General features: G+C 41.4%; 1 pseudogene; it reads left to right on the top strand.

The window, feature by feature from the left end:
* The first annotated feature begins 288 nt into the window (after positions 1-288).
* LOC118007387 lies at positions 289-6,434 on the top strand (annotated as a pseudogene).
* Positions 6,435-13,454: the final 7,020 nt, after the last annotated feature.

Here is a 13,454-nt window from a genome sequence, read left to right on the forward strand (position 1 = left end):
AAGAGTCTTCCTCTATCGTCAGAGCGAACATTTACTGAGAGCAGATCTGTGTCTCCTTCCCTCCCCTAGGAAGACAGTGCCAATGGCTAAATCCCCTGATGAGAATGATTTATGACTAGGGTCTACATAGATTTCATTCTATTTCTGCAGCATATGGAACAAGATAATCTCCCTGCCTCCTTCTGGTGTAACTCTTGAGGTGTTTTTGATTTTCTATCATTGCCAGTGTGCTGACATATTCAGAGGAATGCTGGTGGGACTCATTCTCTGAATTCCGTCATTTCGAGGATGGAAGGGCCTGTCATCAGAACACATCAAAGTCATCATGTAGGAGGAGTATTCTCTGAGCTAAAAAATAGTTACAGCGATTATGTAGTCCTCATTGTCCCTGGGAACAAAAGTCATCTCATGTCTGTGCCACTGAGGGAGCAGCACCTCTCCCAGGCTTTTGGACTAGCCCTGTTAGGAAAAGACTTTCACCCGCCGTTGGCAAGGAGGGCACCAGCTTGAAGGTGGAGTGGTGGGGTCCAGCATCTCCAGTTCTGGGGAGAACACAGTGGTGCAGTCTTTGTGCAGCTCTGAACTGAGGTCAGTGTTGCTAAGCATGCAGCGGACCTCAGGCACCAAGACTGCAGGGGTCCTGGGGGAGTCTGCTGGCCATTCAGTGGTGAGGGCCACTGGGGTCTTTGGTGGCAAAGGCTTCTGAAGCCCTCTTGTTCTCCTTGGCCCCCACGGGTGGAAGTGCTCAGCCAAGGGGAATCCTCTTGATACATAGAATGAAATCTATGTAAACCCTAGTCACTGGGCGTTGGGTTTGGCATAGAGCCTCAGGGGGACGTTGGAGCTGGAGTCAGGGTGCGCGAAGCTGCGGAGCTCCGGGGGCTCAGGGCACAGGGATGAGCAGTTGCTGTGCTGGTAGAGCTGGTGAGTGAGGCTGCAGAGTGTGCCGATCACCAACGCAACGGGCCCCAGGTGTCTGGGGCTCACCACCTTGCCTCAGGTCTGGGGCTGGGCTAAGACAGAGCATCAGTATGGGCCCAGGAATGAGGGCACTGCAGGGGCTTGGGCCCAGGATGTGAGGTGCAGCAGCTCTGTGGCCCCAGGGATGGCAGGTCGAAGCCTAACTTAGGACCCGGGGGTCAGGCCGCAGCTCAGCATTAGCCAGGTCCACAGATGCTGAGGAGTTGTGGATCCCAGTGCCAGGGACTGAGGGGCAGCAGCAACCCCAGCCTCTGGGCAGGCTGTACCGCAGCAAGAGCTCTGGTCCCGAGGACCCTGGGCTGCTCCTTCAGCTGGGTTCGACATTGGTGAAGACTCTGGGACCCTTGCTGGTGAAGGATGTAGGCGTCCAGTTGATGGCACCTCCAGAGGTGGTTTTTGAATAAATGTCCTATAGCCAATAAATGTATATACATTATATCATCTATATTTTATAGAAGATTGTGAAAATAATTGTTTTCATATACCCAATATTTAGTGTTCCTTATTATAAAATCTTACATTAGTATGGTATATTTGTCACAATTAACGAACCAATGTTGGTACACTATTATTAACTAAAACTCATACTTTATTCAGATTTGCTTAATTTTTCCTTAATGTCCTCATTCAGTTCCAAGAGCCCTCAGAACATCAACTTACGTAGTAGTCATGTCTTCCTAAGATCCTCTTCTCTGTGACAGTTTCTCAGACTTTTCTTATTTTTAAGACCTTGATGGTTTGGAGGATGACTGGTCAGGGATTTTGTATAATGTCACTTACTTGGAATCTGTATGCCTATTTTTCATGATTAGACTGGGATTATGTGGTTTTGGGAGGAAGATCATAGCAGTCTTTTTCATCATGTCGTATTAAGAATGCATGTGATCAACATGGCATCATGGTGATGGTAACCTGTATCACCTGGCTGAGGTCATGTTTTTCAGGTTTCTTCACTGTAAAGTTAATCTTTCCCCTCCTTTCCATGCATACTTGTTGAAAAAGGTCATCATATACAGCCCACATCTAAGGAGTGGGGAGCTATATCCAATGTCTTTAAGAAGTATCCTAATGAGCCCATAAACTAAGGGGACATGTATTCCTGAGTATACTTTGGGGTCTGAAGTAAAGACATACAGAGGTATGTACTACTGGAATTTTTAAAAAAGTGGTAGAATGGACCACCCTGCCTCTTGTATGTGGCTGAAGATTTAATCAATGATAGACATACTCTTAACTCAGAGTTTTGTTTCCAGATGTTACCAACCCTGAGTTCAGGGAAATATTTCCAGGATTTGAGATATGAGCTATTTCATCCAGTATCATAGTCATTAAATCTGTTTACCATGTCTAATTTCCCCCATTCTATACCTAACACCCAAGGATAGGGAGCTTATTAACAGTAGGAAAAACATCTATATTCATTTTACTGTAGGCCAGTGGTGATTTGGAAACTGAAAGATATCTGAAATGGTTTGTACCTTTATTCTCATTATCAGAATATGTCATTGTGGACATACAGTTACAGGCTGTTTACTGCTGACTGAGTTTAAAATTAGAGTCAAATTCTTTGATGTTTGCTTGGGTATCTGAGAGGTATTCTCTGAGCTAAAGGCATTTGCTATAAATCATATAAACATCGGCCTAATGAAGAGAAATTACTGTATAGTTGTAAACTCAAAAGAGATAAATATATATGTGCACTTGCACGTTTTTTTTTTATTAGTACAAATCAACTGCCCATGTGAAGGGAAGGCTGAGGTGTATAGAACTTCAGCCCACAGCTAGGCCTCTGAAGGACAGACACAAAGAAGAGAAGCAGAGACTAGGACATCAAATATCATTATAGGGTTAGAAGCGTTCTTGGCACAACCCTTTAGCAGCATACACGTTTGTCTCTCTTTTTGGCTCATCTCTAATGACTTAAATGGTCTTTCCAGGGGTGCCTGGGTGGCTCAGTGGGTTAAGCGTCTGCCTTCAGCTCAGGTCATGATCCCAGGGTCCTGAGATCGAGCCCCACATCGGGGTCCCTGCTCAGCGGGGAGTCTGCTTCTCTCTCTCCCTCTGCACCTCCCCTCTGCTTGTGCTCTCTCTCTCTCAAATAAATAAATCTTTTTTTTTTAAGGTCTTTCTGACTTACTATAAATATTTACATAGCTTTCTGCTGTCCTGGGTGAAAGGAGAAAACATCAGCTCTCAAAATGAGATCTAACAAAGTCAACAAAAACAACCCAACAAAGCTGCAGGCCTGGGAGCCGGAAGACAGTCTTAGACTTCTCCCTGCTGCCTATTTTGGCTCTCGAGACCTGAGCACACTCCACACTTTTTTTGGGCCTCAGTTCACGCATCTGTGACAAGCCAGGATGAGAACAGAATACATGGATCATCCCTTGCAGGTCCAAGATTGTACATGACTCTAAGTTGTATAATGATAGCTTTGGGAAGTACAGGGTTGCCAGAATGAACTCATTTCCAGAAAGGTGGAGACTCTGAGCAAGCAGTAACCCTGGAGGTATGATGTCTACTCCTTAGAACTATGGTATGTAAACAAAAACATAGATAAAAGCATAGAAAAAGTTCCATTTAGCTGAATATAGAAAGAGCACATAGAAATACTTGAGACCATCAAATGGCTAATTCAGGAAAGTCAGACTAACAGAGCATCATAAAATGTGCTGTCCTTTGTCCCTCAGGTGGACAAATGGAATTCCTGACACTGTGACTTGTCCCTTTGAGAGAAATTGATAGTTGATGATCAGAGCTCCAGCCACGGGAGCTGAGGCACTGTGGTCAGCTTGTCATGTTTGCATGATTTACTCACTTCAAGTTTTCCTGCCAATTTGTTAGTACATATTTTTTGATTAAAACTGTGTTGAAATTATGTCAGCTGCCAAACTATTTTAAAATCAGCTTGTAAAGTTTTCACTCCTAGAGCACATATTTTTCCTGTGAGGATGCATAAAACCTACAACTTGCAACCATGAGACCTATCATTTAAGATATTTGCATTTATAAGCCAGAAAGTGTAATTTCTCATAAAATAAATTCGAGGAGGTCATTTTCATTGAAGGTATGCTATCGGTCAGCCAACTGTAACACTGTGGTTTCCAAACAAGCGGTAAATTAGGTCTTTGCTCGGTCAACACTATGGGAATTTTAAGTCCAAATACTCAAGCACATAGAGCAGCATATCACCTATGTACCAGCAAGTGACTTCTCTCAAACTTCAGAGAACACCTGTCTCAGAGCTCCTGTTCACACTGGTTCAACATACACAGGCCAAGGACATTTTCCACATGAGCCTCTGAACCTGTCTTCCTTTTTTGTCTTTGGCTCACTTTAAAATATGAAATGATACCTGCTCCCCAAGTCATAAGAAGGCAGGCAACTCTTGTGACATGAATGGAGGCCTTAGCATTCTCTACCCTTTCTGAGGCCACAGCCTGGGTTAGATACTAGTCCACTCCTTGTACTTACTCCCTAACCTATTCCAGCCACACGAGGCACTACTTAAAAGTGGATGATGCGGCAGACATCCCTTTGGACAGCTCGCTGTGACAGCCAGCTCATCTTGCAAGCACCCAGGTAAACACGGTTCAGGTGGTGGTGACCTTAGCAGCGAGGGGCAGCGTGGTCGTCACAGTCCATGTACTCAAATGTCTTTATGAAACGTGCCCATGGTCATTTCTGTCAAGCTCGACACAGTCAACTTGCTCAGATGCAGTGGTAAGTTTTCTCCAGGGGCAAACATCACAAACATTTTAAAGAATAATTTTCTAAATTCCTTTACGAGCTCTTAGATAAAACATGTAATTGGATAAAATTGAGATTATACCATAAGGATATTCAGTAGTCTGATTCTTAACTTAAAGTATGTAATTTAAATGTCTCTATTATAAATATAAATATAATATAATATATAATATATATAAATAAATCTACTTTGTTATATTTTAGTGGATATACTCTATTCTATTATGGATTTGTTTCATATGTTTATCATCCAACCTTCTAATAAACAGGTTACTGCCATTTTTATGCCATATGTACATAATTGAAATAAATTATGTTGTACTTTAAAATATCAAATATTCATGTAATACTTAATACATACAGGCTTAATTATTATTAATTTATTTAATTTTTGCAAATGTAATAGATTATTTTAAAGCCCCAAAACTGAACATTTTGAGTCACACAGTATATACCTGTAATTAATGTTTTTTTTAAGATTTTACTTATTTGAGAGAGAGAGAGATCACGAGTAGGGGAAAAGGGTAGAGGGAGAAGCAGACTGCCCTCTGAGCGGGGAGCCTGATGCAGGACTCAAACCCAGGACCATGGGATCATGACCTGAGCTGAAGGCAGATGCTTAACGGACTGAGCCACCGAGGTGCCCCTGTAATTAATGTTTTAAATAAAGTTTTATTTTTCTCAAATTACTTCCAGTAAGTTCAAAAGTTTTTTAAAACCAATAACAGGGACAGCTCTTCTCTAACCAGGTCTCAGAAGTCTGTGCAGATTACCAGAGGAAGCAACAGCAGCAGGTGGGTCCTTGGGGCCTAGAAAAGGCCTGCAGAAATGTCTCTGTACCCCTCTCCTACCTGAAGGGAGACAAAGCAATTTGGGCTCAAACTGCCTTTTCTGCAAATCCTGCCAACCCAGCAATTTTGTCTGAAGCTTCTGCTTCCATCTCTCAAGATCCCATCTCTATCCTCAATTATATCTGGGGCTCTCTCAGTACATGGGCCTGAGTTTAAATGAAGAAGAACTGCATGCAAATACGGCCTTGGTCCCTGGAGCATCAGTTTAGATGCAGTTGGTAGAAAGACCTTCCAGTATGAACCATATGGTGGCTCCTGTAACTGGCAATCATGTTGGAATTTGGAGAACAGAAATTAAGCAAGGAATTCGTGAAGTCATTCTGTGTAAGGATTAAGATGGAAAAATTGAGCTCAGGCTTAAATCAATAGATAACAGTTTATTTGTTCTGCTGGTCCAGGCCAATTATCCAGCTTCATTGGTTGGTCTGAGATTTGGGGACCAAGAACTCCAGATCAGCAGGGAAAACTGTGCAGAGGCTAGAGCTCTGATAAAGCACAAGGTGCTCAAACGGGCTTTTGGAGAGAACATAACTGACTATTCAGGATGCGCCCTTTGAAGGGACAATTACCGTGCGTAAGGATAGTACTGGACATAGTGCTTTATCTTTTAAAATGGAAAGATAACACCCATAGTGAAAGATAGTTCTGCAGCCAGCAACCGTCTTGTCCCAAAACATAACATCTATGAAGTCATGGGCAGAATGTCACTGGGCTGAGGACTGCCAAACTGCAGACATATTGTCAACATTTGAGACTAAACTTACTATTACAATCATGCCTGCTTTTTTCTTTGAACATATTATTAAATGGATGGCACTAAGCATTATGGATCACACCGTTCCTGAGGTTTAAAAATCATGGCACAATGAAAAATTCACTGAACTTTCCCAGTTTACTTCTTGAGCAACATAACTTTATATTATGCACACGAAGCCTTCTAGGAGCCAGACAGTATATGCTGCATGAAGACCCTTCTATCTTATATTATGGCTGGGAATTTTATGGTTTTGATTGGATATCTTTTTAAAAAATTCTTTTTTTTTTTAATTTTTTTTTTAAGATTTTATTTATTTGCAAGAGAGAGAATGAGAGACAGAGAGCATGAGAGGGAGGAGGGTCAGAGGGAGAAGCAGACTCCCTGCCGAGCAAGGAGCCCGATGCGGGACTCGATCCTGGGACTCCAGGATCATGACCTGAGCCGAAGGCAGTTGCTTAACCAACTGAGCCACCCAGGTGCCCCTCTTTTTAAAAAATTCTTATACCAACTAGTATAAACTTTTGATTCCCTTTTTTCATTTGTAGATTAAGTGGAATAATACCTAATTTTGTCTTTTACTCTTAACATTCTGTAACCTAGCTACTTCGGGATGGCCTTAGGGTATTTTCCAGGTCATTTGTCCTGTTTCCCAATCCTCTCTGCAAAGAAAATGGCCGTGACACTTTATCCTGATTTTCTTTTCTTTTTGTTTTATGTTTATTCCATTTTAATTAAATATGTATAAAGTTAAAAAAAAAAAAAAACAATAACAAAGTAGCTTTTCCTGATCCACTTCTCTACTTTCTAATCTTACAGCTACTTTCCTGGCATTTGCCTCCATATTTCATACACACACACACTAGGGTTCTATTGTTCTAATCTACTTTAGGGTTTTATTGTTCTGTCATCCACACACTTTTGGAATGGCTAAAACTAATACAACCAAGAAAAAGGCTTCTGAGTATTAACTAATGGTTTTCTTGCAAAGAAGCTACTTTATGCTCAGGTTGTTCCTATCATGTGGGTAGTCATCAGCTAAGTCTTCAAAGTGTTGGGACAGAATTCTTCCCCAGTCTAATGGCCTGATTGTTGTTAGACTGAAGGAAAGAATATGGTATCTAAGGAATTGTTGGTGTTGCAGACAAGGATTTCCAAACTTCTGAATCCCAAGCTTTTGTTCACTACACCTTCCCTAAAATGTTTGGCTCATATGGCTGATTAGGTGTGAATTTTCATGATTCACATAACCTGGATAAAGCCCTACTGGGCAGTGAAACTCTCCTCTTCTCACCCATAGTTTCTACTCGGATGCCATATTTAAAATTCTGCTGTGAAATTAATTCAAAACTGAGAAGTGATTCCAAGTCCTGAAGCATCTGGTAGAAGTCAGGCTACTGGGAATAATTTCTACTTATGTCTAAGTAAATTGAGAATTGGGAAGAATATCTATTTCTGCCTCAGATATACTGATATTTTCTCTATTATTTACTTGTCCTTTTAGGATTTACAAACAACATTTTAGGCCTGAATCAGAACTCTGATATTGTTTAGTTCATGATTCCTAAATAGGCTAATCATTAATTAGCAATGAGTCTATTTAAAAAAAAAAAAAAACAACAAATTCTAGATCTGGTTTTCTGATGCAGCATGTTTTTTGAAACTCCCTGAAGAAATTCAAGTAAGCACCCAGGTTTGAGAGTTACACAGGACTATCCTGCCCCTTAGATTCAGGAAACTGAGACATCATGGTCAGTCAGCTCTGAAATCCAGCAGGACTGCCCTGGTGGACACACTGTGTACTCGGCTGGTATTAGGGCTAATATCTCCTCCCATTGTTCAATGGCCAACCTGTGTCTTTCATGATGGTTAGTGCCCATGGTTGCTAAAAATTTCAAATACATTCACACTTTGCAGCTAAGAAGTGGCACCCGGGTCTTCCTGCCATGACTGCAGTGGTGAGTGTCCACTATATTTTGATGACACCACTTTCCATACAAAGTTTTGTTTGCTTGCTACCCGATGGCTAGAACAAATCTTGTTTATACTTACTGAATATCTAATGTCTTTGCAAGATGAACATTATCTCACCTTTATGATTCCCGATAATTAAATTTGGTTGTCCTGATTGATGTGTCTTTTAAACTGGAAGATCAGTGAGAAGAAGAAAAAAAACTAACAGCTTAAATGTAGTTCACTTGAGGAGAAATCACTTGGGTATTATGAAGACATGACTTTTCATCATCAAAAGAGAAAGCTGGCAGCTAAAGGTAAGACGATCATACCAACTGGTTTGTCCAGCAAGTCCTCATTTATATCTGTTGTCTAAGTGTAATTATTCATGTGGCCCCTTTCACTCTCTGAAGTCTCCAGGTTTGGACAATAAATTATTCGGTCACACTATTCATAAGATATTTTGTATATTTCAAAATATTCAGCACCACTGACCAGTCTGGATGTAAAAAATACTCCAGCAGTCTGAGGGACAAATGCAAGGTGAGCCAGACTGCAGCAGCTTCACCCCACTGATGCCAGGACTCGTTTGGATAACAGGACTGAATAGGCAGGGGCTTCTCTGGGCTTCTTGTTCTATGCAAATTCCTTTGGAATCATGTGCTTGAGTGAAAAAGACCATTTTCTGAAGTATGGAGGACTAATTTTCAGTAGGAAATGAATATAGTTCACCAGAGCTACAGTCCTCAACTGGAATCCCCAAATAGTTCTTCAGTTGTATTCTTCCAAGATTGGAGCTAACATGTACTAAAACTTGTCTTAGGCTACTTGGTGAGTACTTCATGTGCATGGCCTCATTAACCCTGACAGTGATGCTTATGATTTAGGTACTCCTACAATTCTCATCTCCTAAATAAGAAAATGAGACTCAGAGAAGAAACTTGCCTTAGGTCACAGATCTGATAAATGATAAAGGCAGGATTTGGATGGGAGGGGTGGAGAGAGAGAGGGAGAGGGAGGTGGAGTGGGGCAGGAAGAAAGACTGGAGGGAAATTCAGTAGATCAGAGAAATTCGAGTTGAACAAGCAAGCTTCAGGGAGGTCAGTAATTAGGGTACAGATGGGGACATAAACATTCATTCAATAACTATGTATTTGGTTTTCACTATATTCCATGAGCTCTACTAGGTTCTCAGGCTCTGTCTGCTAAAGAAGGCACAGTCTCTGCAATCAAGGACAGTCAGCCAAGGAGACAACCACAACCTAATTCAGGGAGTGCTTGGCAAAGGTTAGTGTCAAGGAAGGATGCACATTAAACTGAGGTGGCATGAGGAGACAGTCGTGGAAGGTTTCTTAGGGGAGCCCCCCAGCTGAGCAGAAGGAGGATACAATAAGTAAAATTTATCCAGTAGAAGACAGAAGGAAGCACATTCAAGAAAGTAGGATCACCAAAGTCTGGAGATATCCAAAGGGCAGCCCCATTTGGGAGCTGCAGGTGGGAAGATGTGCAGAATCAGAGGGTGGCACAGAGAAGGATGGCTCATATGGGGGATGTCCACTGCATGCTCCTGTTTGTAACACCCACACCTAAGACACTGTTTGGTGTGGAACACAAGGGAAAGTTTGAGAAATGAATAACTGAATGAATAATTGAATACATGATGAGAACTGGTGTTCCAATGTTGAGACATAAGCTTCCAAAGGCAAAAAGCATATAAACAGGTTAAAAAAAGAATCCGCATGGTCAGCAGCCTGTGGGAGTGAAGCTGCATTTCTTTTTATTACTCCTCCATACCTCTGCCAGTTTTATTAAAACTCCTCTAAAATACCTGATAATAGAGAACTGATAGTAGAGAATAGGGTGGTTGGTGATTAATACAGGCTTTGCTTGCATGTCTGTGCCCCACTTGTGTGGACCTGGGCAAGTGCCTGAGCTCCTCTTTGCTCTCACTGGTGAAGTCAGAGATTGGATTGTTGTGCAGGTTGAACGAGAGGTGAAAACTTCTTAGCATAGTGCTTGCCACATATAGGTATTTTTTAGTTTTAGCTATTGATGGACATATCCTCTGCTTTTGCACAGTTACCATTATTTCAGTGAGTGAATTCAGCAAAAGCATTCCAACCAAATGACAAAGAATCTGTCTCTATTAATCTCCCCTCTGCTCTGTGCAATTGCTATGTGCAGTTTCTGAGAATTCATTTTATGTCAATGCATTTATATATATTGTTAGTTATTTTGAAAAGCAGGTATTTATATGTTTTTATTTTATTTACTTCCACTTCAAACTCAGTAGTAGTTGGAGATGGAACATTTTGGAGAAGTGTGACCACAATCTTAACCCCAGGACTTAATTCCAATACATTAAAAAATAAATCTAATTATTTAATGAATCTAAATGTTGAAAATATAAATCACACACTGCCTCAGGATGGTCAGGGATATTTTTAAACAAACCCATTATACCCTTGGAACTTCAGAAGACCATCTCTTTTCTCAGGGAGGCCTGTTGTTACATCAACGATCCCTACTAACTACATGGAAGATCAAACAATGTTAGCATATTCTTAGTAATTCAGAAACTGTGGATTGGGTCTGGGAAATGCAGTAACTTTTGGCCCATGAGCTGTGTAGGACTCTTTCCCCACCTCATTCGTGTATAGAACTGTCATGATAATATGGGAAAAAAGAAATAGGTCATTATAGATAATGAGTGCTCCCTACCCCAGAACCTATAATGATCAAAATTAGAATTCTTATAGACATAACTGCAGAATATGCATTTAAATTAAACACATTTGTCATCTGGATGGCAAATTAAATACTCATGTGAGGTCAAACCAAAAATATTTACGACATACCCCCAGATGCAAAGTTGTGAGGCCCGAGGCCGTCAGATTCAATGGTATATTTTGAGGATATAATTAAAAATTATAAATGATGGGGCACCTGGGTGGTTCAGTCATTAAGTGTCTGCCTTCGGCTTAGGTCATGGTCCCAGGGTCTTGGGATCAAGCCCCGCATCGGCTCCCTGCTCCGCGGGAAGCCTGCTTCTCCCTCTCCCACTCCCCCTGCTTGTGTTCCCTCTCTCGCTGTGTCTCTCTCTGTCAAATAAATAAATAAAACCTTAAAAAATTATAAATGAATGTACTACACTTTGCACCCTCTCACATGTCAACCATAGCATGTTTTTAATACCACAAATGTTTGAGAATCTTACTGATATCATAGACTGTGCTGGAGGGAGACAAAAATGAATAAAATGCATAAAGTATGATCGAATTGAGCATACAAAGTATGTGTTAGTTCAAACACTAATCAGAATGAGAAGAGCTAAATTCAAAGGGTGGTTTTGAACACTTTTGTTAATGCTTTCTGGTGCAAGTTGTTCTATAATGGTACCTGCCTAACAGTGTTCACTGACATCTAGGCATTAGCCCCACAACGATATTTTATTACCATTACCACTTCTGAAAAACAAACTTAAAAACAATTGCTATGCGGGATATACCTTGTGGTGCCTTTAGTTTCACAGGCATGACTGTGGCCTGAAGTCAGTAGAACGTACACCCACCTACCTGACGACACCAGAGACGCAGACTGCCTGGGCCGCCAAGACTTCAGAACACCTGGAGCAAATCTGGGTGAAGCAATGTGCCTCAGAGAAGACCATCCCAGCACCAGATCAAAGGCTGAGTCATGCAGTATAAAAAAAGCTGAACCACAGGCCCAACGAAGTGTTTATGGAGTAATAAAAAAAAAGTCTGTGTGATGCTTCTTTGGAGAATAGGCAATTTTAGTATGAAATGAAGCATCACGTTAGAGTGAGCAACAAAAATGTGCCTTTGTGAGCACATTGACCCCCCCGCCTCTGCCAGCAATATCTGTGATTGTGATGCATCATGAGTAAGAAGCTTGGCACATACTTAGACTCCCTCATTTGTTTTGGGCAAAAATACATCATTTAGCAAGTGTCGACGCTGACAGTTCCCTTTGAAGAATGTCCGGGAACGTTCCGTGCTGTTGAGGACACCTCGAGATCAGGCAATGAGCGGAGGAAGTGCTCTGATGAAAGATGGTCAAAACCAGGGTGAACTGTTGGGATCTAAGCTTCCTGCAGGATGAATGACGAGATTTCATAGGAAATTCTCAGTGACTGAGAAGCATCATCATCTTATTATATGACTGAATGCTTACTATATCGCTGGGCATTCTGGTTGGCATTTACTATAAATTATTTCATGTCAACCCACAGCCACCTGCTGCTGCTCTCTGAATGGGCCTCTTTCCAGGCAGTGTAACAGCGACTAGAAGCACAGAGCATTCAAATTCTGCCTTCTATTTGCTTAAAATTTTGGAGCCTCGGTTTCTTCATCTGTAGGGTGGGGATAATAGTAGCCCCTACCCCGTAGAGCTGATGTGAAAAATAAAGGCGTAAACATAGGTACAGTTCCTGGAAAATGCCCATAGGCTGTTATGAGTTACAAGGAAACTGAAGCTGAGACCTTATAGGACGTGCCCAAAGTAGCACTGGCAGGAAGTGGAAGGAGGGAAATTTAAGTCCCGGGAAGTTCAACTCTAGAGAACTCTCTCTCAACCATTCTACTGAGCTGTGAGAAGTGTCTAAAGAGGAAACTACACTACTTCACGCCAGTAATTGTTTACTGAGTGCACTGGACTCTAACCCCTTTGAGGTCAGAGACCATGTCGTATTTACGTCTATACCCTGAAAACCTAGCATAGAGTCAGGCACAAGAGAGACGAAAAACTGTGACTCAATATATGTCAGGCCTTGAAGTAGATATTATGGGATATAGAGAGGAAGACAAGACATAATTCTGGCCGGAGTTTCAACTGTGGGCCGGCTCACCTAGCCTGTGCCCAAGAGTGACTGAGAACAGTAAAATACTAAATGACCACAGGTTGCTGTGACTTGCTGTATATAAAGAAATTTCTTAATTGAAAGAAGATTGCGCCAGAATTCTCAGAGAGAATTTCTGCAAGAAGTTAGAGTATTTGCTTACCCTTCTCCTCTTCACTTTAATATAAATAAAAATGTCCTTCTAACTGATTTTTTAGTTAACATTGTTAATGGCCTAGGACTCAGAAAATGAGAAGAGACCTATGCTAAAGAGTTGCATGAAAGATATGCTTCTCACGGAACAATA

The sequence above is a fragment of the Mirounga leonina genome, unplaced genomic scaffold (assembly GCF_011800145.1).
Source record: "Mirounga leonina isolate KUSES-001 unplaced genomic scaffold, KU_Mleo_1.0 Mir_124, whole genome shotgun sequence".
Taxonomy (NCBI): domain Eukaryota; kingdom Metazoa; phylum Chordata; class Mammalia; order Carnivora; family Phocidae; genus Mirounga; species Mirounga leonina.